This window comes from Lolium perenne, chromosome 4 (genome assembly GCF_019359855.2).
Source record: "Lolium perenne isolate Kyuss_39 chromosome 4, Kyuss_2.0, whole genome shotgun sequence".
In the NCBI taxonomy this organism is placed as follows: domain Eukaryota; kingdom Viridiplantae; phylum Streptophyta; class Magnoliopsida; order Poales; family Poaceae; genus Lolium; species Lolium perenne.
In genome coordinates this window covers 55,984,418-56,011,358 of record NC_067247.2, presented here as the reverse complement: position 1 = coordinate 56,011,358, position 26,941 = coordinate 55,984,418, and the positions used below count along the sequence as shown (strand labels likewise).

The 26,941-nt window shown below is 45.9% G+C and overlaps 1 pseudogene; it reads left to right on the top strand.

The window, feature by feature from the left end:
• LOC127346807 (uncharacterized) overlaps positions 1 to 21,846 on the top strand; it is a 76,939-nt pseudogene extending 55,093 nt beyond the window's left edge.
• Positions 21,847 to 26,941: the final 5,095 nt, after the last annotated feature.

Here is a 26,941-nt window from a genome sequence, read left to right as displayed (position 1 = left end):
CATGCTTGACTTCATATATAATTAAGACAAAGTTTAGGGTTAGGGGGTACATGATTTGTCTGGTTTGAATATGTCTAGACCTTGTTTATGAACTTGAATGCTTACTATATGACATAAGAAGACTATGTGCTTTGGTTTTTTATTTTATTTATTTTTTATTTTATGCCCATTTGAATATTGGTCAAATCCTAGGTTTGACCAAGATTTAAACAAGTTTAAAACATGAAAATGAAAAGGTAAGCCTGGATCCTTCTTAACTAGTCACTCTAAAATGAAGCTTTAATTTTGGGAGGTTTTTGAAATTTCCATGTTTGAAACCAAAAACCACTTCTCTTCATGCTTGACTTCATAAGACAGAGTTTATGGTTTTAGAGGGGTAGATACATGATTTGTCTTATTTGAATATCTCTAGCTAGACCTTGTTTATCAACTTTTGAATGCTTACTATATATATGTATGTGACATAAGAAAACTATGTGCTTTGGTTTTTCATTTTTCTGTTTTTTTTTGGAATTTTGATGCACATTTGAATCTTGGTCAAATCCTAGGTTTGACCAAGATTTAAACAAGAATAGAACATGAAAATGAAAAGGGAAGCCTGTATCCTTCTTAATTAGTCACCCTAAAATGAAGTTTTTGGGAGGTTTTTGAAATTTCCATGTTTGAAACCCAAAACCACTTATCTTCATGCTTGACTTCGTCATAAGACAGAGTTTAGGGGTTAGGGGTAGATACATGATTTGTCTAGCTAGTTTGAATATGTCCAGACCTTGTTTATCAACTTTAATGCTTACTATATGACATATAAGAAGACTATGTGCGCTTTGGTTTTTCATTTTTCTGTTTTTTATTTTATGCCCATTTGAATCTTGGTTAAATCCTAGATTGACTTCATAAGACAGAGTTTAGGGTTAGGGGTAGATATACACATGATTTTTCTGGTTTGAATATGTCTAGACCTTGTTTATCAACTTGAGTGTTTACTATATGACATAATTAAGAGGGCTATGTGCTTTGGTTTTTCATTCTTTAGATTTTTTGTCTGAATTTTTATGCCCATTTGAATCTTGGTCAAATCCTAGGTTTGACCAAGATTTAAATAAGTTTAAAACATGGAAATGAAAAGGTAAGCATCGATCCTTCTTAGTCGCTCTAAAATGAAGCTGAATTTTGGGAGGTTTTTGAAATTTCCATGTTTGAAACCCAAAACCACTTCTCTTCATGCTTGACTTCATAAGACGAAGTTTAGGGTCGATAGGGGGTAGATACATGATTTGTCTGGTTTGGATATATCTAGACCTTGTTTATCAACTTGAATGCTTACGATATGACATAAGAAGACTATGTGCTTTTATTTTTTTATTTTTTTGTGCCCATTTGAATCTTGGTCAAATCCTAGCTAGGTTTGACCAAGATTTAAACAAGTATAGAACATGAAAATGAAAAGGGAAGCCTGTATCCTTCTTAGTCACCCTAAAATGAAGTTTTGGGAGGTTTTTGAAATTTCCATGTTTGAAACCCAAAACCACTTCTCTTCATGCTTGACTTCTTAAGACATAGTTTAGGGGTTAGCTGGTAGATACATGATTTGTATGGTTTGAATATGTCTAGACCTTGTTTATCAACTTTAATGCTTACTATATGACATAAGAAGACTATGTGCTTTGGTTTTTCATTTTTCTTTTTTTTTTTGAATTTTCTGCCAATTTTGTTTGACCAAGATTTAGACAAGTTTTACACGTCAAAACGAATAAGTAAGCCTGGATCCTTCTTAGTCACTCCAAAATGTACCAATTGATAGGTGCGTTAACTTTGCTTCATGGAAAAAATAATGTCATGTAAATGAGTTAACTTGGATTTCCTACCCTTGAATCCATAGGAAACTTTGTTCTAATGCACTATAATAATCAACCGAGCTTTTACACCAGCAGGTCTGTCACTTACGTGTGGTGCCCATGCGTGAGGTCCCACACTTCAGTGAGCACAAGTCACGTGCAATAGGTACGCAAACTCCCAGCCATTTTCTTTGTCAAGAGAAGACGCATCAGGATGCGTATTGGAAGTCTGTGGGTCCTTCTGGATCCTTCGGTTGTCCCTCTCACAAAAAAAAACAAATCTCTCTCATTCTCAGCCTCGCTCGACTCGCTCGCTCGCTCGCTCGCACCTCCTGCTCACTGACAAACCCTGCACAAAAGTCAACATCATCACCCGAAAAAGGGGAGACACCATAATTCTCTCCCTTCTTCTCTCCTTCCGAGTGATCCCTCTTCCTCCGAGTTTCACTCGACGGGCAAACACACATGTGCTGCATAGTAGAAAAATCGACCTACGAATCTATAATTAAATAGGTTAAACTAGGGTTTTGCCCAGTACTACAGATCAAGGTTCAAAAAATCCAACTACGGGGTTCGAACAATGACAAGGTATCAACTTGTCAATGCCTATGGATTGTAGGCTAGGGTTTAGTTGGAAGTAGAGGGTAAGTAGATCTCGAAGGTTTCAGCCGAAAAGTACTCGACGAATATGAAAACTAGGGTTCGCAGACAATGATTCAATTGATTCTTCGTCCCTCGACTCCCCCTTTATATAGGAGGTGGAGCCGAGGGATTCGTGCTATACAAGTTTACAGAGTCCGGGACGGTTTCTAACTCATCCCGCCAGATTACAAACAACACTTCCTATTACAACTCTATCTTTCCTTAGTAAATCTTGGGCTCCCGAATCTTCTTATTCTTCGGGTATTGGGCCTCCAGTAAACCCCGGGTACCATCTTCAGCAGGCCCATTTGGGATGCCTATGTCAGTAGCCCCCGAGATTTTGCTTGAATCGTAGAATCAGGGAAAATCTCCACTGTTTATTTTTATTCGGAAGCTTTAACTTTTTTATACTTCTTCACATAAAATTCTATATTGTACAGGGATAATGGTAGTTGGGGCTAGTTCATCTGACGGATCAGGTACTAGTTAACTGCTCTAGTGGCAATCCGCAAAAACCTACTTCAAAATCACGTCCCTGGACATGATCTCGGATACCGGTGTAAACTTCGACAGTGCCGCTTAAGGTCTTACCATTCGTCGAGTCCCGCCGAATTTATCGGGTACCTAACGCGTCCGTTAGATTTTTCTTCGTATCTGTTGATACGGATAAAAGTAGCAGAGCGCAGTCTTTGGCGATGCCACGCCAGCAGAACGGATCTGGGGTCTTACCTTCGCAAATTTGCGGCATTCGTAAATTGATCGCAACTTCGCGTTACGAGAATATATTGTCGAGTGCTTTTCCGGCTGTTGGAATGGCACATTTTATCGAGTCAAATATGACTTATATTGCTCTCCCGATGGGAGTATATGTAGAGTTAATTATAACTCGAAATATACTCTCTTGCTTTTCTATTTTTCCTTTGTTAATTTCATCGGGCACGCGAACAGCGTTCCCGATGGGAGTAGCCCCCGAGGCTACAACCAAGAACGTGTGCTTGGTTGTAGGCTCAACATTTTAGTCCACCTTGTCGCTATATTGTCATTATTTCCCAATATGATTTTTTCTTCTTCTCTCTTTTTTATCTCTCGGGTGCGCGAACAGCGCTCCCGATGGGAGTAGCCCCCGAGGCTACAGCCAAGAACTTGTGCTTGGTTGTAGGCTCCCGCAATTTCTATATTGCCATAGTCGAAGTTTTACTTTTTGTCGAAGTAGCCCCCGAGCATTTGGGGAAAAACTTGTTTTTGATCAAAGGCTCCCGAAGTATTGAATAATTCTTCCTGTCGCCAATCTTCTTTAACTTTTCTTGTCGACATGCTTCCCTTAACCAAATTTACTTCATCCTTCTCGAATAGTCATGATTTTTCTGCCCTGTGGGTCCATTGCTTCCACCACGGTGACACGTCGTGCAAGTGGGGGACACACGTCCTCCGCTTTTTCTGGCGCACGTACAGTAACGCCTATCTCAGTAAAAATACCTTTTTACCCTTGTATCTAGAAGATCTATTCTCACCACACGATTTCTTCATCCAACGGCACACTGCTTCACCCGATTCTTATATAAACCTTTCTTCAACCTCCGTTCATCCCCTCGCTTGCGCCGCTCACCTGTTCCTCTTCGCAAAACTTCTCCTGCGCCCAATCTTTCTCTGATCTTCCGCGCTCACACACATTGCTCTGCCATTGCTGTTGATGCCACCGCGTGCGCGTCTGACTCGCCACAGCACTCCGGAATCCAAGATGGCCGCCGAGGATCTCGAGTGGGAGAGATCCAAAATCTCCAACCAAGACACCAACATGCTGAAGAGGCTTGGCCTCATGAAGAAGGAGGACGCCATCCGCTTTCCTAGCGAAGAAAGCTACCCCAAGCCTCCAATGGAGTATCGGGTTAGTTTTGTTGATCATCTCATCCGCGGCCTCTCGACCCCAATCCACGATTTCCTCCGCGGTCTTCTTTTTGTTTATGGGATTCAACTGCACCAATTGACCCCCAATTCCATCCTTCACATTTCCATCTTCATCACACTTTGCGAATGTTTCCTCGGAATCCCTCCCAATTGGGCTCTGTGGAAACGCATTTTCTGCCTCCGCCGCAATGGCTCCCACAACGTCACTTATAACATAGGTGGCGTTGTTATCTGTGTTCGTACTGATGTCGACTATTTCGACGTCAAATTTCCTGATTCTGTCCAAGGATGGCGCAAAAAGTGGCTCTACATTCACGAAGAAAGCGCCAACTCCGTTGAGCACAACATAGTTCCTTTCGACGGAAGTGCCAGAATTCAGCGCCGCCGCTCCTGGGATGCCAAAGCTTCTGAGGAAGAGAAAAAGGCGACAGAGGCACTCATGTCTCGTATTCGCCAGCTTCAAAACACTCGAGGCAAAGAGCTGTCTGGTGTTCAAATCACTGCCTACTTCCTTAGGATTAGAGTGCAGCCTCTTCAGGCTCGCAAAAATCCCCTTTGGACGTATTCTGGTAAAAATGATGCCAACAGAATCTCTGGTGATCTTTCCACCAAGGACTTGGAGAAGTTGATTCGAAGACTTTCTCGCCTGGGTAAAGACCCAATTCCTTCCTCTTGTCGCGTGGAACCGTACAGCGCCGCCAATCCACTCCCCGAGGTATTTTGTCTTGCCGAGTTTTTACCTTGTTTTGCACTTTCTCTGCATCTCATTATATTGTCATCTCTTTTAATTTTCCTTCTGGTCACTATTTTTTACAGAACCATCCTACTATGACTTCCCTTCCTCCTCTTCCGGAGGGTGGAGAAGTCGAAGAACAGGCCATCGTTGCCGAAGATACTCAAGGTTCTTCTATTCGTGAAAGTGAAGTCGCGGGTTCTCACAAATCTGCGGCTTCTCATGAAAAAGAAGTTGAGTCTGAAGCCAGTGAATCGACGCAATCCCTTCCTCCTGCTGTTTCTCCAAAGAACAAAAGGAAAAGGACTGATGTTGAAGATTCTGGCACCTCTAAGGCTGAAGAAGTTGTTCCTTCTCATCCGAAGGCAGCTTACGATCCTTATGTTGAATCCCTCGTCAGCTCGTAAGTCGTCTTTATTTCTCTCTATTTTTGTACTCGAAATATTTATCTTGTCTTGCTTTTTATGCTGCCGATTTTTTGATTAATAGTGATGACGAGGAAGAAGTTCCAACTACTGACGTGGCTCCTCGGACAAGCACGTCACGTACTGTACTTGCCTCAGACACGCTAGTTGAAGGAGAAGAAACCTCGCCTCCTCAACAAAACGTCGTCACCACTACTCCGCCATCAAGCCCCCTTGCTCCTTCACCAAAAAGGGCAAGGGTTGAAAAGATTGTTGAACCTGCCCCTCAGTTGGGCAGTTCGTCGACTCTGCTCCTAGATGATGTAAGCTTGTCGACATCTACATTTTCCTTATTTTGTTTTTTCACACCTTTTCTCTTTTTCATGCCGATGTTTTTCTTTCTGTGTTCACGTTGAACAGCCTATGATCAAGGATCTTCTCCGCATTGGTTCCCAATTTATTGGGTACCGTGAATATGCTAATAGAGCCGAAGGTAACGACTTTTGTACTTGCTGTTTTTCCTTGATTTTTTACTCCTGTTGCTTGTCGCGATTTTTGATCTTTCTTCTCTCTTTTTTTTTATATCTCGACAGAGAAACTTGCAGAGGCTAATGAACGCGCCGACGCACTTTCTCGAAAACTTGAGCAAAGTGAGGCGGCTCGCAAGAAAGCGGACCTCGCTGCTAGCAAAGCCAAGGCCGAAGCTGATGAAGCCAAGGCGAAAGCTGCTGGTGTCGAGGAACTGCAGAAAAAGCTTAAGGATGCTACAGCTGCTTTAGATGAGCACAAAGCTGCGCAAGCTTCTCGTGAACAAGGAATCCTCAAGCGCCTGAAGACTCAGAGTTGCCGCACTTTCGGTAATTTTACTGCTCCCTTCTATTTTTATGAGAATCTTTGTTTCTTGTCTTTTCACTAATACTTTGTTTCCTTGACAGTCCAAACAAACCAGGAATTTGATCTGACGAATCCTGCCGATGATCCGGTCCTTGACGCACTTTCCTATCTGGAGCTTCATGGGTCCGAGATTCGTGAAGGTGTATCGAACGCGAACGCAGTATTGTCGGCATTGTTCCCCTACTTCTTCCCGAAGAAGGAGGAGCCTGCGACTTTCCTCAATCTTGCCAAGATGTTCAATACACCGGAAGACCTTGGACTGAAGATGCGCCAAGAGAATATGAAGGTTGCCGTTGAAAACACTGTCGCCTTGGTTGCTGACAGTCGACAGACTATCGACTGGATGAAAGTTGGCGACACCGAGCAAATAGAACAATCAAGGTGGAAGTCGCTGATCAAGGCAGCCAAGCCCAACACGAAGAAGATCTTGGCCTATCTCGGGATTAAGCCAGCGTCGACTCCTAGCTCGTCAAGGCCGGAGGTCTAGTTGCATGCCTCTGTTTTTCTTTGTTTCTTTTGCTTTTGTCGCCAAAGTAGTCGTTTGGCGACACGTATTTCCTTAGCTCCACTGTAATGCCCTTGTAATTATTCCAAGAGATTAATGAAAAACTCTATCTTTGCTTGTCGTTTGATTTTATCCTGTTTATATTTCAGTTGATATTTGATAACTATACTCCAACTTCCGCTCCTTCCAATGTGTCGCCTTCTTCTTCTCGCGCGAGGAGAGCTTTTGCTGATATCGCACTGTCGACGATACCTTGTCGCAAGAACTGACGAACTTCGACAAAGAGCCTTCAGATGCGAAGAAGCAAACACTTGTGATGATGGAACAATCTCGCAAGTCATCTGAAGCCGAAAAAGTTGCTCTCCAGCAAGCTCGCGAGGCCGTGGCTGCTAAGGAAATTGCTGCTTCCGAGGCTGAAAAGGCGACTACTCGAGAAAATTTCATGCTCGAATTAATGAATGAAGCCAGTGCAGATATGTCGGGTATGCCTGTTTCATCCTCTGATATCTTTCATCTTCATGCTATTGTCTCTTAAAGGTTTCCACTTCTTTGTTTTGATAGGTGCCTTTACTGATGCTGCTGCCGAGGAAGAGAGGGTAAGTGCTAGGACAAACCTCCTTGTTAATCTTTCCCTGGACCATGGTTCTTTGTTTTGGGCTACCCCGGAGAGGACCCGCCAAATTGTCAGATTTCAAGATCGCACCTCTCAAACTCGCGATTTCCTTGACTTCTGTACCAAGACCTTGTCCATGGTTTACAACTCCATGTTTCCTCGGAACGTCCAACCAAAAACTCTTCCTGAATTGATGGAAAGGTTCAAGGATGCTCGCAGTATCCATGATTTTGTCAAAGCTCAACTAGTAGCTGGCGCCAGATTTGCTCTTATCATGCTCCAGATCTGCCACTCGAAGCTTGACCTTACCCAGGTTGTCGAGAAGGTTCACCAAAAGGTAAAACGTCGGAGAGTTGGTGTTGACAGGATTAACACGAAGGTTACGCCCATAGCCGAAGAAATGATTGAGGACCTACTTCGGATGGATGCCGACTTTTTTGCCGATGGCCATTATGCCGATTTTCTTGGTGCTGCTCCTGAGGAAAACAGAGTTACTCTTGATGACATACTGAATCAGGACTAGTTATTTTCTTCTTGTAGATATTTCTTCTTTGTAATCCATGACTATATTGTAAAGCAATCATTATATTTCTCTGTTTGTCTAGCCCCCGAGTGTTTCGGTGACTCTTTACTATATTTGTATATTTGCGAGGTTTTGAACCAAGGCATTTATATATTTAAGGCGAATATGAGCCCCCGAGCTTTTTATTGAGTACTATTTTGTATTTTTATTGACTCACGAGGTATTTGAATACCAAGGCAAGGTTTTTCTTTTGTCGATGAACTATATTGAAATTCGTCGGGGCAAAGACTTTGGTCATGTCGATAAAGAAGAAAAGTTATATTGTCACTATCTTTATTATACTGCAGCACCGCGAGCCCGCCTCATTAAAAACCTTCTCCGGCCCCACTCGGTGCCCCGAAAAAGGAAAAGAGTGCGTCTGAAAACTCACGGGCGTTTCAGTACAGTAAAGTTTTACAAGGACTATATTTCGACTCTAGGCGTAGAACCGCCTAAGTTGCGCCACGTTCCAGGGGTTTGGCTCCTCCACCCCTGTCTTCTTGTCCTTTATCCTGTATGCTCCTCCTCCGATTACTTCCGTGACGATGTAAGGGCCAAGCCACGGTGACTCGAGTTTTTCATGACTTTTTTGCGTGAGCCGAAGAACTAAGTCGCCCACCTGAAAAGATCTTGGCCGCAAACGTCGACTGTGGTAATTCTTCAAGTCCTGTTGATATTTGGTTACCCGAGATAATACTTCATCTCGAGCTTCATCAAGTGCGTCGACGTCGTCCTCTAGCGCTCTTCTCGATGTTTCTTCATCATATTCAGCGACACGTGGAGAGTTGTGCTCTATCTCGATTGGTAGTACTGCTTCTGCTCCATGAACCAGAAAAAACGGAGTTTCCTGCGTTGCTGTGTTTGGTGTTGTTCGGATGCTCCACAACACGCTTGGTAGTTCTTCGGGCCAGGTATGTCGAGCTTTTTCCAGTGGTCCTAACAAACGTTTCTTGATGCCATTGCAGATGATGCCATTTGCTTTCTCGACTTGCCCATTGGTTTGAGGATGTGCGACTGACGCAAAGTACAGCTTAATACCCACCTCTTCGCAATAATCTTTGAATTCATGGGATGTGAAGTTACTGCCGTTGTCTGTGACGATGCTGTGGGGCACTCCAAATCTGAAGACGAGGCCTTTTACGAATTTTACTGCGGATGCTCCATCTGGTGAATTTATCGGCTTCGCTTCTATCCACTTTGTAAACTTATCGACAGCTACCAGCATATACTCCTTTCCTCCTGGCCAGGATTTGTGCAACTTGCCCACCATATCAAGTCCCCATTGAGCAAAGGGCCATGACAATGGTATTGGTGCTAGCTCTGCTGCTGGAGAGTGAGGTTTTGCGGCAAACCTTTGACACGCGTCGCAAGTTCTTACTATGTCCTTGGCGTCCTCGATTGCTGTCAACCAGTAGAATCCTGCCCGAAAAACTTTGGCTGCGATAGCTCGACTACTTGCGTGGTGGCCACATATTCCCTCGTGTACATCCTTCAGAATTATTCTTCCATCTTCTGGTGTGACGCACCTTTGCAAGACGCCTGAAATACTTCGCTTATACAATTCTCCCTTGACCACCGTGAAAGCTTTGGAGCGTCGAATTACTCGCCTTGCCTCGACTGGATCGTCGGGTATTTCTTTCCTGAGGATGTATGATATGTACGGCTGCATCCATGGTACCTGTATCACCATGACCAGGTCCTGATCTTCTTCTTCTTCCTCTTGCTTTTCCTTGGTAGCCCCCGAGGGTTTCTTTTCCTTCTTTTTTGATTTTGTCGACTTAGTGGATCTTTCTGTTATCTCTTCCCAGAATACCCCTGGCGGGACTGCAAGGCATTGAGACCCGATATTTGCAAGAACGTCGGCTTCGTCGTTGCTCAATCTACTAATATGATTTACTTCGCATCCATCAAACAACTTCTCGAGCTCGTTGTACACCTCCTTGTATGCCATCATGCTATCATTGACTGCGTCACATTGGTTCATAACTTGTTGAGCCACCAACTGTGAGTCGCCAAAGATTTTCAGTCGGGTTGCACCACAGGCTTTCGCCATCTTCATCCCGTGTATGAGGGCCTCATATTCTGCTTCATTGTTAGATGCGTTGGGGAACGTCATCCGAAGGATGTACTTCAACTTGTCGCCTTCAGGTGATATGAGTACTACTCCTGCGCCAGCTCCTTCTAGTCTTTTGGACCCGTCGAAGTTCATGGTCCAAGTTCTCGACAAATCTGGAGGTCCTGTATTTTGCAACTCCATCCACTCTGCGATGAAGTCCGGCAGTATTTGCGATTTTATTGCTTTTCTTTTTTCATACGTGATGTCCCGAGGGGAAAGTTCTATTCCCCAAAGGGAGACACGACCCGTAGCTTCTGGGTTGTTCAGTATATTTGACAAGGGAGCTTCATTGACCACTATGATCGGATGTGCCGAAAAATAGTGGCGCAATTTTCGTGCTGTCGTGAATACTCCATATGCTATCTTTTGGTACTGCGGATACCTTTGTTTTGATGGCGATAAAACTTCGCTGACGAAGTATACTGGCCTCTGCACGCCGTGGAGTTTTCCTTCTTCTTCCCTTTCGACAACTAGTACCGTGCTCACCACTTGGGGTGTGGCTGCGATATATAGCAGGAGGGGTTCCCTTTTTTTTGGTGCCACCAGAATTGGCGGTGTCGAAATTGTGCGCTTCAAATCCTCGAAAGCTCTGTCGGCTTCTTCGTTCCACTGGAATTTATCTCCTTGTTTTATCAAAGCGTAGAATGGCAGTGCTTTTTCTCCCAGCCTAGCGACGAATCTGCTCAGAGCTGCGACTCGCCCCGTTAGCTGTTGTATCTCCTTCAACTTTGTTGGCTTCCTCATTGTTACGATAGCCTGTATTTTGTCGGGATTTGCTTCAATCCCTCTTGCTGAGACTAGAAACCCCAAAAGTTCTCCTGCTGGGACGCCAAAGGAACACTTCGTCGGGTTCAGTTTGAGGCAGAACTTATCAAGGTTGTCGAAGGTTTCCTTGAGATCCTCGATCAGCGTTGCCCCTTTTTTGATGTTATGACGACATCATCAATGTATACTTGCACGTTCTTCCCAATCTGTGTCGCCAAACACTTCTGCATCATCCTTTGATATGTTGCTCCCGCATTTTTTAGACCAAAGGGCATTGTTCTGTAGCAAAACACGCCGTAAGGTGTAATAAACGCGGTCTTTACTTCATCTTCTTCTTTCAATCTGATCTGGTTATAACCAGAATATGCATCCAGGAAGGAAAGACGTTCGCATCCAGCCGTGGAGTCGATAATTTGATCGATCCTCGGGAGGGGAAAGTGATCCTTTGGACAATGTTTATTGACACACGTAAAGTCGACGCACATGCGAAGGACCTTAGTGTTTTTCTTCGGCACCAGCACAGGATTTGCTACCCATGTGGCTTCTGTGAATATCTCTTTGATAAAACCAGCTTCTTGTAGTCGATTAATTTCTGACAGCATGGCTTTGCGGTTTGGTTCCGAAAAACGCCGCAAAGGTTGTTTGATTGGTCTCGCTAGTGGATCCAAGTTTAGGTGGTGCTCGGCAAGTTCCCCTGGTACTCCTGGCATGTCACCTGGACACCATGCGAAGATTTTCCAAAGGCTCACGGAGGAACTCGACGAGCGCTTTCCTATGCGATATCCATGTCGTTTGCGATAGATGTCGTCTTTTTGGGTCTCTGTCGGGTGAATCTCGCACCTCTTTTGAATTTTTCTCGATTGAAAGTTGATTCTTTGTTTGGCCTTCCAACGTCCTGGGCAAGACGTCGTAATCAGGCATGCTTTTTGACGCCAAGTACTCAGCTTGCATCCCGAAGGTTTCTGACAACCGGTGGAAATCCTTGTCGCACTTATCGGCTAAGGCAAAGCTTCCTTTAACTGTGATTGGTCCCTTTGGTCCAGGCAACCTCCACAACAAGTATGTATAGTGTGGCACTGCCATAAATCTAACATATGCTGGTCGTCCCAACAGAGCGTGATATTGCGACGGAAAATCCACGACTTCAAACTCGAGCCTCTCGATTCTATAATTTTCTCGGGTCCCAAACTGAACGTCGAGATTGATCTTTCCCAATGGATAACTTGGTTTCTCCGGTGTGATGCCGTGGAACCTTGTGTCTGTTGGTTTCAAGTTTGCTAAGGATATGTTCATCTTCCTCAATGTATCTGCATACATAAGGTTTAAGCTGCTGCCGCCGTCTATGAACACTCGAGAGACATCAAATCCCGCGATAACCGCTGGCAGAATAAGTGCTGACTGCCCTGGTCGAGGAACTTGCTGCGGATCATCTGCTATTGTGAAGCCGATATCTTGTCCTGACCAATTAAGGTACTCAACTGTTGGTGGAGGCATTTTCTCTGCCATAAACACCTGTCGTGAGATTACTTTCTGAGCTCTATTAGACGGCCTTCCTTTCTGAATCATCAACACTGCTCCGTTGGAGTTAGGATCAACATAAGGTGGTGGTGGAGGTGCTGCCGCTATTCTGAGCTGATGCCGATTGTCGTCTGTAATCGCGGGAGGCGGCGGCAAGTGAATCTCGCTTCTGGGTTCTCGAGGATTTCTCTGTGCTGCCCGCGCATTAGCGTTCTCTGCATACCGCAACATTGCTTGAAAATTTCGACAATCCTTCTGCAAGTGCCCTGACTGTCTTTTTCCGTTGCTGTCGAGGAAAAAATGCATCTGGCACGGTCCGTTCATCATCTCTTCAGGGGACACGAAAGGTCTTGGGAACCTAGGCCCGCTATTTTGCCTGTTGCGTGAATCATCCCTGTTATCACCTCGCTGTTCACTGCTTCTCTGGTAATCATCTCTGTTGCTTCCTCCTGTGTTTGTCCGAAAACCTGCCGAAATTTGTCCTGGAGCGTCGTAGTTCTGCACGTCCGAGGAAATCTTCGCCTCGGTTGATAGTTTCGACCGCGGTCCTCCTCTGGCGACCTGTGTCGTTTGTTGTGGACAGCGTCTTCTCCATCTGCCCATTTATTTGCTATCTCCATTAACGCGGATACTGTCTTTGGATTGGTCCTTCCCAAGTCTTCGACGAAATCTCCACGCCTGACTCCTGCGACAAACGCATCTATTGCTCTCTCGTCAGATATATTTTCTGCTGAGTTTTTAATGATATTCCACCTCTGGATGTACTTCCTCATTGGCTCATCTGGCTTTTGTCGACACGCTCTCAACTCCTCTAACGACGCGGGTTTTTTGCACGTGGATCTAAAGTTCTTGACGAACACATCCTCGAAACTTTCCCAGCTGTCGATGGATCCTGGAGCGAGTTTTTTTATCCAAGATCGTGCGGCTCCACTCAAATGCACCTGGATGCTTTGCATGGCTGTTGCCCTAGTTCCTCCCGTCGCCTTCACCGTCTCTAGATAGTCGACTAGCCAGTCCTCTGGATCTTGAAGGCCGTCGAACTTCTTGAAATTATCGGGTAACTTGAATCCTGAGGGGACTCGAGTTTTCCGGACTCTCCTCGTGAAGCATGGCAAGCCACACATATCTTCGTCGGTCAGCTCCGGAGATTGCCGATGATCCCTTCTGCTCTGCCACGCTCTGTCGACTCTTGCTTGTGCTGCTGTGTCTCTTGCTCCACTTGGTCCTTCAGGTGCTGCCGCTGTTGCTGCTGCGGGTCGTGGACTATTTTGTCTTGCCGCTCCTTCGGGAGGCGTTGATACAAACGCTGTCCCCATAGCTCCAACTCCTGCTACCGCCATATTGTATAGTGTTTCCCTTGGATCACCTGGAGGTGGTTTAGATGCAAGGATAAAAGCATGTGTCGCCATATACCCAGCCTCTGGTGTCTTAGGGATGATATTTCCTCTTGTATCTATCGACATAAAGGACATGTGGAGGTTTTGGACCAAGTGCTCTCTTTCTGCTTCGGGTATATGTTGCAGCCTTGATCTTGCTCTGTTCCGCGCCTCCCGGTGGCTATCACCCGTAGTTCTAGATTGTCGACTTAGATCTGCCCTTCTCCTCGCCGGATGCGTGCTGCCTCCTTCCTCCCGTTCAATTCAAAGCCGCCCTGCTTTTCCAATTCCCTGGCAGCTCGTGCGAGCCTATATTGATATGCTTGCAATTCTTCTGGTGTGGCTGTAGTAGCCATTGGTTCTGTGCCGTTCATAGCTCTCGCGGCTCTGTCCCACGCTGCTTGTGAAAGTTGAACTCTATCTCGCGGCTCTGGCCCGACGTATTTGTTGCCCAGGCCTTGACGCAGATTGGAGGGATCGACGTATGGATTTCCCAGACTGTCGAAAGCCTCAGATGTCTCCTCTTGATCTTCAATGGCGTAAATCTGATGATACTTTGTACTCAGATCTACGTTGGGTTTGGTGACATCATCGTTGAGATTGATGAAGACCTTGCCCACTGTGAGAGATTTGTCGATGAAGTCGTAACTGTCGACATCGCTTGAGCCGTCGCTTATATATGAGTCCGCAGATGACTCAAACGACATGTCGTTGAAGATCTTGGCGAGTTTCTCTCTTGTTCTGGTGCTGACGTAACGTGTCGCCGAGGTTTCTTCTTCTCCTGACTCGGTTGACGATGCATAGCTTGAAAAATCTGAATCGACCACCGACGATCCCGACGAAATCGGAATCTCGACACGATACGATCCTTCCTTCTCGACGCGAAAGTGAAACCTTCCGAACGTCATCTCCATGGGCTCCGCCAGATACGCATATGCATCCAAACGGGAGGGTGGGTGAGGAACAAAATCGACAAGACCAGCAGCGATCTGTTTACCTCGATCCATTGTGTTGCTTGCGGTTGACGATGTCGAAGATCTTGAGCGTGCCATCGAGATCAGCTCCTTACGCCTCTAGTTCCCACAGACGGCGCCAATTGACAAGGTATCAACTTGTCAATGCCTATGGATTGTAGGCTAGGGTTTAGTTGGAAGTAGAGGGTAAGTAGATCTCGAAGGTTTCAGCCGAAAAGTACTCAACGAATATGAAAACTAGGGTTCGCAGACAATGATTCAATTGATTCTTCGTCCCTCGACTCCCCCTTTATATAGGAGGTGGAGCCGAGGGATTCGTGCTATACAAGTTTACAGAGTCCGGGACGGTTTCTAACTCATCCCGCCAGATTACAAACAACACTTCCTATTACAACTCTATCTTTCCTTAGTAAATCTTGGGCTCCCGAATCTTCTTATTCTTCGGGTATTGGGCCTCCAGTAAACCCCGGGTACCATCTTCAGCAGGCCCATTTGGGATGCCTATGTCAAACAACCCCATTTCTAATCCAAGATTTTTTTCGACCTCATCCAATGGCCTCAAACTATAGGCCGGGTTAGCATCTAGTGCAGTATGTGTGAGAATGTATGCACTATGTGTGCTATAACTTGTGTGTCTTTTAAATTTGAACCAAATTTGAATAAGTTTGAAATATTTGAAATGGGGCTTTTGGCTTAAACGTTTGAAACCCAAAATGACTTCTCCTCATGCTAGACTTCATAAGACCGAGTTTAGGGTTAGGGGGTAGATACATGATTTGTCTGGTTTGAATATGTATAAACCTTGTTTATCAACTTGAATGCTTACTATATGACATAAGAAGACCATGTGCTTTTGTTTTTCATTTTTCTATTTTTTTTAAGAATTTTATGCACATTTGATTCTGGTCAAATCCTAGGTTCAACCAAGATTTAAACAAGTTTCAAGCATGAAAATGAAAACGTAAGCCAAGATCCTTCTTAATTAGTCACTCTAAAATATATGAAGCTTTTGGGACGTACTTGAAATTTCCATGTTTGAAACCCAAAACCAATTCTCTTCATGATTGACTTCATAAGACAGAGTTTAGGGTTAGGGGTAGATATACACATGATTTTTCTGGTTTGAATATGTCTAGACCTTGTTTATCAACTTGAGTGTTTACTATATGACATAATTAAGAAGGCTATGTGCTTTGGTTTTTCATTCTTTAGATTTTTTGTCTGAATTTTTATGCCCATTTGAATCTTGGTCAAATCCTAGGTTTGACCAAGATTTAAATAAGTTTAAAACATGGAAATGAAAAGGTAAGCATCGATCCTTCTTAGTCGCTCTAAAATGAAGCTGAATTTTGGGAGGTTTTTGAAATTTCCATGTTTGAAACCCAAAACCACTTCTCTTCATGCTTGACTTCATAAGACGAAGTTTAGGGTCGATAGGGGGTCGATACATGATTTGTCTTGTTTGAATATGTCTAGACCTTGTTTATCAACTTGAATGCTTACTATATGACATAAGAGGACTATGTGCATTGGTATTTCATTTTTTGATTTTTATGCCCATTTGAGAATCTTGGTAAAATCCTAGGTTTGTTGAGCAAGATTTAAACAAGTTTAACATGTGAAAATGATAAGGTAATTAAGTCTAGATCTTTCTCTTAGTAACTCTAAAATGAAGCTTTTGGGAGGTTCTTGAATTTACCATGTTTGAAACCCAAAACCACCGTACTTCTGTTCATGCTTGACTTCATAAGACAGAGTTTAGGGTTAGGGGTAGATACATGATTTTTCTGGTTTGAATATTTCTAGACCATGTTTATCAATTTGAATGCTTACTATATGACATAAGAAGGCTATGTGCTTTGGTTTTTCATTCTTTCGATTTTTTCCTGAAATTTTATGGCCATTTGAATCTTGGTCAAATCCTAGGTTCGACCAAGATTTAAACAAGTTTAAAACATGACAATGAAAAGGTAATTAATCATGGATCCTTCTTAATTAACCAGCCAGTCTAATTAAAATGAAGCTTTTTGGGAGGTTTTTGAAATTTCCATGTTTGAAACCCAAAACCACACTTCTCTGCTTCATGCTTGACTTCATATATAATTAAGACAAAGTTTAGGGTTAGGGGGTACATGATTTGTCTGGTTTGAATATGTCTAGACCTTGTTTATGAACTTGAATGCTTACTATATGACATAAGAAGACTATGTGCTTTGGTTTTTTATTTTATTGCTTTTTTATTTTATGCCCATTTGAATATTGGTCAAATCCTAGGTTTGACCAAGATTTAAACAAGTTTAAAACATGAAAATGAAAAGGTAAGCCTGGATCCTTCTTAACTAGTCACTCTAAAATGAAGCTTTAATTTTGGGAGGTTTTTGAAATTTCCATGTTTGAAACCAAAAACCACTTCTCTTCATGCTTGACTTCATAAGACAGAGTTTATGGTTTTAGAGGGGTAGATACATGATTTGTCTTATTTGAATATGTCTAGCTAGACCTTGTTTATCAACTTTTGAATGCTTACTATATATATGTATGTGACATAAGAAAACTATGTGCTTTGGTTTTTCATTTTTCTGTTTTTTTTTGGAATTTTGATGCACATTTGAATCTTGGTCAAATCCTAGGTTTGACCAAGATTTAAACAAGTATAGAACATGAAAATGAAAAGGGAAGCCTGTATCCTTCTTAATTAGTCACCCTAAAATGAAGTTTTTGGGAGGTTTTTGAAATTTCCATGTTTGAAACCCAAAACCACTTATCTTCATGCTTGACTTCGTCATAAGACAGAGTTTAGGGGTTAGGGGGTAGATACATGATTTGTCTAGCTAGTTTGAATATGTCCAGACCTTGTTTATCAACTTTAATGCTTACTATATGACATATAAGAAGACTATGTGCGCTTTGGTTTTTCATTTTTCTGTTTTTTTATTTTATGCCTATTTGAATCTTGGTTAAATCCTAGATTGACTTCATAAGACAGAGTTTAGGGTTAGGGGTAGATATACACATGATTTTTCTGGTTTGAATATGTCTAGACCTTGTTTATCAACTTGAGTGTTTACTATATGACATAATTAAGAGGGCTATGTGCTTTGGTTTTTCATTCTTTAGATTTTTTTGTCTGAAAATTTATGCCCATTTGAATCTTGGTCAAATCCTAGGTTTGACCAAGATTTAAATAAGTTTAAAACACGGAAATGAAAAGGTAAGCATCGATCCTTCTTAGTCGCTCTAAAATGAAGCTGAATTTTGGGAGGTTTTTGAAATTTCCATGTTTGAAACCCAAAACCACTTCTCTTCATGCTTGACTTCATAAGACGAAGTTTAGGGTCGATAGGGGGTAGATACATGATTTGTCTGGTTTGGATATATCTAGACCTTGTTTATCAACTTGAATGCTTACGATATGACATAAGAACACTATGTGCTTTTATTTTTTTATTTTTTTGTGCCCATTTGAATCTTGGTCAAATCCTAGCTAGGTTTGACCAAGATTTAAACAAGTATAGAACATGAAAATGAAAAGGGAAGCCTGTATCCTTCTTAGTCACCCTAAAATGAAGTTTTGGGAGGTTTTTGAAATTTCCATGTTTGAAACCCAAAACCACTTCTCTTCATGCTTGACTTCTTAAGACATAGTTTAGGGGTTAGCGGGTAGATACATGATTTGTATGGTTTGAATATGTCTAGACCTTGTTTATCAACTTTAATGCTTACTATATGACATAAGAAGACTATGTGCTTTGGTTTTTCATTTTTCTATTTTTTTTTTGAATTTTCTGCCAATTTTGTTTGACCAAGATTTAGACAAGTTTTACACGTCAAAACGAATAAGTAAGCCTGGATCCTTCTTAGTCACTCCAAAATGTACCAATTGATAGGTGCGTTAACTTTGCTTCATGGAAAAAATAAAGTCATGTAAATGAGTTAACTTGGATTTCCTACCCTTGAATCCATAGGAAACTTTGTTCTAATGCACTATAATAATCAACCGAGCTTTTACACCAGCAGGTCTGTCACTTACGTGTGGTGCCCATGCGTGAGGTCCCACACTTCAGTGAGCACAAGTCACGTGCAATAGGTACGCAAACTCCCAGCCATTTTCTTTGTCAAGAGAAGACGCATCAGGATGCGTATTGGAAGTCTGTGGGTCCTTCTGGATCCTTCGGTTGTCCCTCTCACAAAAAAAAACAAATCTCTCTCATTCTCGGCCTCGCTCGACTCGCTCGCACCTCCTGCTCACTGACAAACCCTGCACAAAAGTCAACATCATCACCCGAAAAAGGGGAGACACCATAATTCTCTCCCTTCTTCTCTCCTTCTGAGTGATCCCTCTTCCTCCGTGTTTCACTCGACGGGCAAACACACATGTGCTGCATAGTAGAAAAATCGACCTACGAATCTATAATTAAATAGGTTAAACTAGGGTTTTGCCCAGTACTACAGATCAAGGTTCAAAAAATCCAACTACGGGGTTCGAACAACCCCATTTCTAATCCAAGATTTTTTTCGACCTCATCCAATGGCCTCAAACTATAGGCCGGGTTAGCATCTAGTGCAGTATGTGTGAGAATGTATGCACTATGTGTGCTATAACTTGTGTGTCTTTCAAATTTGAACCAAATTTGAATAAGTTTGAAATATTTGAAATGGGGCTTTTGGCTTAAACGTTTGAAACCCAAAACGACTTCTCCTCATGCTAGACTTCATAAGACCGAGTTTAGGGTTAGGGGGTAGTGTTGATCGCCAAAACCCACCGGCGGGCAGCGGCCTGTCAACACGGTAGAGCCGGGAAGAGCCTAGAGCTGCGGCTGGCTGAGACCCCTCCGAGCGACGGCCCGCAATGCTCTTCTGGTCACACGCGGCGATGCGAAGTGCAAGGGCGTGCCACCTGACCTATACCTGGTCAGGAAGGTGATGGGGATGCCTCGCTTAGTTCCTGCATGGCATACACGTAAACATTAAATCAGAGCCTCGATCGGCTCTCAGGCTATCCTGTGAATCGGCTCAAAGAGCCGATCCACCCATGATCCGTACGGGGTGCACGAATACTTGGTGATCCTGCTTGATCAAGATAAAGCTAATGAGATCTACGACGATTTAGGGTTTTCACCGCATAATCGGATCATCCTACTCCAGGTTGGGCCTCGCGGCCACGCACGGTGCTCGTAAGCCGATCCTAAACAAGGCCACACAACCAACGTGACGTTGATCATCGGAACATCCTGTTTAGGACTTGCGAACGCCACCCTACGTGCCGCTGGATCCTCCCCCCCTTCGTAAGGCCTAACTATTGCAGATATTAAACTAATCCTTGCGGAGCAAGGAGCAATCGTAACGGATCAGATCTACTAGATGATGAACAAGCGGTGCCGCCCCACGCCTGAGATAGGCGTGAGGGCGGCTAGACATGCGAGGGTTGCACTACGTAAGCATGTTTATACGAAGAGCTATGCTAACCCTAACACATCTATGATAACTACGTTGCCCGCCATCAAAGACGCTTCAGTACGGGCAACGCATGAACAACGTGGGGCTTGTGCTGCCTAGATCGCAAGATGCGATCTAGGCAGCATGTCGCTTACCTGATTGAAACCCTCGAGACGAAGGAGTTGGCGATGCGCCGAGATTGGTTTGTTTTTGGGGTGAACGTTGTGTTGTTGTTTATTCCACAAACCCTAGATACATATTTATAGTCCAGCGGACTTTCTAATTCGGACGTGCACCTAACCGTGCACGAGTAAAACTCTAACTTTTAATCTAAAGATACGATCCACTAAATTACAGATACAATGGGCAATTCAGCCCAACTTCGTGCATAAGGCCAATTCTTGTTTTTCCTTCCATGTATATCTTCAAGTCTTTCTCAATCGTGGCCCACCTCCGACTCGGTCAAATTCTGGTGATAACACATGCCCCCCTGGTTTTGGAATCGGTAATTCCAAAATCACTCTGTTTTCCTTCGTCGGGTCATGTCGTGGCAGAACCGTCGCAGTATCCTTCATCATGATGCCCTGCCTCCTCAACTTCTCCGCGTGATCTGGCAGTTTTTTTTTCTTCTTAGGCACCACTTCCTCGGAAACTGCTGTGGCATTGAATTTCCACTATATCTCCTTTTATTTAACCGCTACGCACAGTTCTCCTCCGTATCTCCATCGCACTAGCACTCCAAAAGCCCTCCTGCCACCATGTCTTCTTCCTCCTCTGCTCCATCGGGTCCTTCCAGCCAGTCCTCCGCATCCCGTGAGCCGACGCCGGAGTACAATCCGGCAGAGGTCCATGCAGCGAACATCCGCCGCGCCATTGCGGCCGGGGAGGAGTCAGACCACGACTTCTCCATCTGGTCCGAGGACGACCAATCCTCGACGGACGGGGAGAGCGACCTCCGCTTCCTCGCCGTTGGGGCAACGGAGGAGGAGAGCGACGACGACAGCTTCTCCTGCGACTTCACCTCTTCCGGGGAGGAGGAGGAGCAGGAAGAGGAGGAGGAGGACGACGACGAGAGCTCCTCCGACGAGCCGCCGGCCAAGCGGTTCTGCCCTTGGCCGGGCAATCTTAGCGACTTCGACAGCGACGAGGACGCCGCTGACGAAGAGGATGAAGACAACGAGGACCCGGTCGGCGGCCATTGGAGCGACGACGAGCCCGCCGGGAGCAGCGCCGACAGCGGCGACGACGGCGACGACGAGGGCAGTGATGGCCCGTAGATAGGACCTCTAGAATAGGGCCAGTAGTAGTAGATGGGGCAATGTATCCCCTAGTACTTCCTTTTGAGAGCAATCAGCTCTTTTATGTAAGAAATCTAATCAATGAAGAACTTTCCCCAATTTGATCTTGCCGATTTCCTTTGAGTTTAATTTAGCCGATTCCTCCTTCTACTGACCTTGCCGATTCGCCCCCTTTGCCAATGCGTAATGAGCCGATAGTACCACACCGGTTCTTTGAATTTCACCCTTCCCTTCCTCAACTGATGCAGGATCTTTCAGGAAAGCCTTTGAACTTTCTAACCAAACCCAATAATCCTCTTCAGTACTCATCATCGTGAAGAAGGTTGCAATGAAGGATCAGCCGATAGTATCCCCAATCGGCTCTTTAAACAGAGCAAAAGAGAGCATCCACCAGGCCTGCTGCCCCCCGAGCCTTACTCGAGGCGAGAATGTCAGAGAGAATGCGCCAAAGCCGATCCCTTTTCTTCCTCCGTTAGCCGATAATCTTTCGTCCCAAAGATTGGAAATCCTTGACAACGGGGTTCAGGAACCCGGATCGGCTCGAAGTGGCTGAAGAAGTTTCCATTGTTTTACTCACTCGAGGCAACAGAAGGTACCACCGTTGGCCTGGATCTGGTGGAGACTCGATAGACATTGCATAATTTCTGCTAAAGTCGATGGTTGTGCATCGGCTGTCTTTCAATTCTAACGTCGATGCCCTTGCATCGGCTGTAAATTTTTTTGTTTTTTTTTTACTGGCCGATTTTCTCCCATCAGCCCCCAGTATTCATTGCACACATGTACCCCTGCATCTGTTCCAGTATTCAGGTGCCCCCCGAGCCGAATCTGTTAAAGAATGGCGGATATCGGCTCTGTAACTCGCACGTCGGCTCCTGATAGGGTCAAAGGTGAACACAAGCAGAACATGTGGTGAGGATAATTTTGGCCGATTGCTGGGATCGGCCTCCATAATGATTAGAGCGCTGACTGAAGGTTCTGTAATGTCCCTTCATAGACCTTTGGGGCCGATCACAAGGATCAGCCTCGCCAAGTTACACGTCGCTTTGCTTTGACTACATGGTCAGGCCGGTGGATAAAACCAGCTTAACCCTTCCTTTTGTCACATCGATGCGTTCGCAGTCGTCTAAGTTGATGCCTGAGAGGGGTTCTTGGCCCGCTGCTTCCCATGCGTTCATGCCAGCCGTTGAAACTTCAACTGAATCATCGGCCTGGACGACTTCTACCTCATCTCCATCCCACTGTATTATGCATTGGTGCATCGTGGAGGGAATACAGCAGTTGGCGTGGATCCAATCTCTTCCCAACAGCACAGCATAACTGCTCGTGCTATCGACGATGAAGAACGTTGTAGGGATAGTTTTCCTTCCTACGGTCAGATCCACGTTCAGAACTCCCTGTGCCTCAGACGCTTGGCCGTTGAAATCGCTCAATGTTACATTGGTCTTGATTAAATCCGAGCTAGAGCGTCCCAGCCGACGTAACATAGAATACGGCATGATGTTAACTGCCGCTCCGGTGTCTACCAGCATCTTGTTCACAGGCCTCCCATCGATATATCCTCGCAAATACAAGGGCCTTCAGATGCCTGTAGCTCTTATCTTGTGGCTTCTCAAAGATAACCGGCCGTGGGCCGCAATCAAGTTGTGCCACGGATGTCTCATCTAACCCTGGAGCACTGAACTCTGAAGGGAGGATGAACACCATGTTCGTGCCAGCCGATGTTTCATCATCGGCTCTCCTTTGTTTGGGGCGCCACTCCATTCTCCGTGGACGACCCTCTTCATTCAGGGCTCGCTGAACCTTTGCAGCCAGATCAGGCCGTGCCTTCCTTAGCGTATGCAAGTATAACCTTTCGGCTTCCTCCAGGCCGCGCAACCGCTGAACCCTGCGTTTCTGTGAACGGCTGAGTCCGTCAGGGCACCACCTTGGACGGTGGTACCTGTCTTCTTCTTCTTCTAGTCCCTCGTCTTCTGAATCCTCAAGATCTGCCCAACGAGGTGACTCAGCGCGTTTGCTTGGTGGTGGGAGAGGCCCTAAGCGCTCAAACACAGACACGTTGGCTGCCTCCTTCTTCTTCTTGTTGCATTCTGGGCAATTGCCGATTGTGGGCAATCGGCTCATTCCTGAATCCCAGCAGTTGTACGAAGAAAGGGCAATCCCAGTGTCTGGCGTTGTCTTCTTGCTCCCTTGGCCTGTCCGTGGCACGGCGCTCGTGCTCCTCCTCATCGCGATCCTGCCGACGATGTCTTCTGGCTTCTCTAGCCAGACGATCTCCTTCATCATCATAGTTGGACCGTCGGCGTTGGTCATACTGACTCACATATTTGTTGAGGAGGTGATCAGAGAGAGGTCGCTGATATCTTATGTTCTTCACTTCTCCCTCTGTGACGTAGCGCTTGCCATCATGATGGAGCCGATCGCGTGGAGCGGCCTCTTCTGTGTCCTTGCTATGAGAGCAGCTGCCCTCATCTCCATCTTTGCCAGAGTGGTTCCCAGGCCCTACCATGTTGATGCTGAACGTGGGACCTGGCTGGCAGCCCTCGGGGTAGATGACTTCTACCATGTTAACGGCGGGGAAGGGCTGGGTGTCTACCTTCATGGCGTACTGGTTGAAAATTAAACGCCCCTTCTCTATCGCCGCTTGGATGTGCTGACGCCACACCCTGCAGTCGTTGGTGGCATGGGAAAGCGAGTTGTGGAATTTGCAGTACGGCTTTCCGTTTAGCTCTTGCGCCGTAGGGAACTTGAGACCTTCAGGAATCGTCAACTGTTTCTCCTTAAGCAGGAGGTCGAAGATTTGTTCAGTCTTGGTCACGTCAAAATCAAATCCCCTGGGCGGCCCTGGTGGCTTTACCCATTTGCAGGATACGGGGGTTCCTCCCCGAGTCCACTCAGCCACTGCTATTTCTTGGTCTCCCGCAGGCACTTCACCTTCCTCTGTATCGACCATGACTACTGCACGCTTGAACTTGTCTTGGTACAGGTCTGGGTGGCGCTGTTCATATGCTGATAGTTTCTGAACCATGTGCGCCAGCGAGGGATAATCTGCTTGGGAGGCCATGTCCTTGAGCTGTGTTGCAAGGCCAGCTACTGCCGATCGTTGCTTCCTTTTCGGTTATACGAACCGAATAACATCGGTTCCTAAGATTCCTGAAGCGCTGGATGTACTCTGTCACCGTTTCTCCGCGCTTCTGACGTAGTTGTGCTAGATCGGCAATGCTAGACTCGGAAGCTTCTGAATGGTATTGCGTATGGAACTGTTCTTCCAATTGCTTCCAAGACTGGATGGAGTTTGCTGGCAAAGAGGTATACCATCCAAAAGCCGATCCTGTGAGGGACTGTGAAAAGAGCCTCACGCGTAGCTGATCCGACACTGAAGCCGGTCCTAGTTGCGCCAAATATCGGCCGATGTGCTCGATGGAGCTGGAGCCATCCGATCCACTGAATTTGGAGAAGTCAGGGAGCCGATATTTAGGTGGCAGCGGGATCATCTCGTACTCGTCGGGGTACGGCTTGGAATAGCCGATTGCCCTCCTTTTCGGCATAATGCCGAACTGGTCTCTCAGTATGGTACTGATCTGATCCACCGTACTGGCTGCAGGAGATGTATTCTGAAGATTCGCCGGGGTGGCGTACTTAGCCAGCCATGTTTGCTTTTCCAGCTCTGAGCCAACTGCAGGAGCTGGGCTCGGGAGTTTCGTCGGGGTGGCGTACTTAGTTAGCCACGTCTGCTTCTCAAGCTCTGTCGCTGACGTTCCTCCTGTTTGCGCCGGAGTCCCTGACGTTGTGGCCTGGTTTGAGAGTGGCCAGTTGCCACAATCTGGCACATACGTGCATGCGTATCCTTGAGGGATCTCCTTGGGCGCCTCAGCCAAGAACTGGTAGTCACTAGGGTCACCACCGATCTTGTAAACGACGAATGCCGGTGTAGCCGGCACTTCAGCTGGTGCTGCCAACGCGTATGGCAGCGGTGGACGGGACTGGAGTGGCAACTCTCCTTGGTGCGTCCCGAGAGCTGGTCCTGACGGCGAGTACTGGTGGCTCATGATCTCCTGGATCACGCGCAGAGCGAGACGCTCCAACACGTTGACCAAGTTTTCAGAGTGGCGGTGTAGCGAGTGAGCCACCAAGTAGTTGATCTCCTGCCGAAGGGCCCTGGTGCGTTCCTCCGACGGGGCAGAGAGATCTATCCCATCGAGTGCACCTTGTGGTGAGAACCCCTTCCATCTGATGCCATGGGTACGGGTTCTCTGAAAAGAGCCGATGAGGTCGGCTTCGAGGGTGGCCTTGATCTCGTCATGTTTCTTCTTGAGCTCAGCAGGCAGCTCCTCGTAGGTGACTGGCGTGCCGTCCGCCGCCATCTCAGATGTAGATGGCGATGTGGTTGATGTAGATGATTGTCCCACCGGGCGTGCCAGAATGTGTTGATCGCCAAAACCCACCGGCGGGCAGCGGCCTGTCAACACGGTAGAGCCGGGAAGAGCCTAGAGCTGCGGCTGGCTGAGACCCCTCCGAGCGACGGCCCGCAATGCTCTTCTGGTCACACGCGGCGATGCGAAGTGCAAGGGCGTGCCACCTGACCTATACCTGGTCAGGAAGGTGATGGGGATGCCTCGCTTAGTTCCTGCATGGCATACACGTAAACATTAAATCAGAGCCTCGATCGGCTCTCAGGCTATCCTGTGAATCGGCTCAAAGAGCCGATCCACCCATGATCCGTACGGGGTGCACGAATACTTGGTGATCCTGCTTGATCAAGATAAAGCTAATGAGATCTACGACGATTTAGGGTTTTCACCGCATAATCGGATCATCCTACTCCAGGTTGGGCCTCGCGGCCACGCACGGTGCTCGTAAGCCGATCCTAAACAAGGCCACACAACCAACATGACGTTGATCATCGGAACATCCTGTTTAGGACTTGCGAACGCCACCCTACGTGCCGCTGGATCCTCCCCCCCTTCGTAAGGCCTAACTATTGCAGATATTAAACTAATCCTTGCGGAGCAAGGAGCAATCGTAACGGATCAGATCTACTAGATGATGAACAAGCAGGGTGCCGCCCCCACGCCTGAGATAGGCGTGAGGGCGGCTAGACATGCGAGGGTTGCACTACGTAAGCATGTTTATACGAAGAGCTATGCTAACCCTAACACATCTATGATAACTACGTTGCCCGCCATCAAAGACGCTTCAAGACGTGGCAACGCATGAACAACGTGGGGCTTGTCTTTGCCTAGATCGCAAGATGCGATCTAGGCAGCATGTCGCTTACCTGATTGAAACCCTCGAGACGAAGGAGTTGGCGATGCGCCGAGATTGGTTTGTTTTTGGGGTGAACGTTGTGTTGTTGTTTATTCCACAA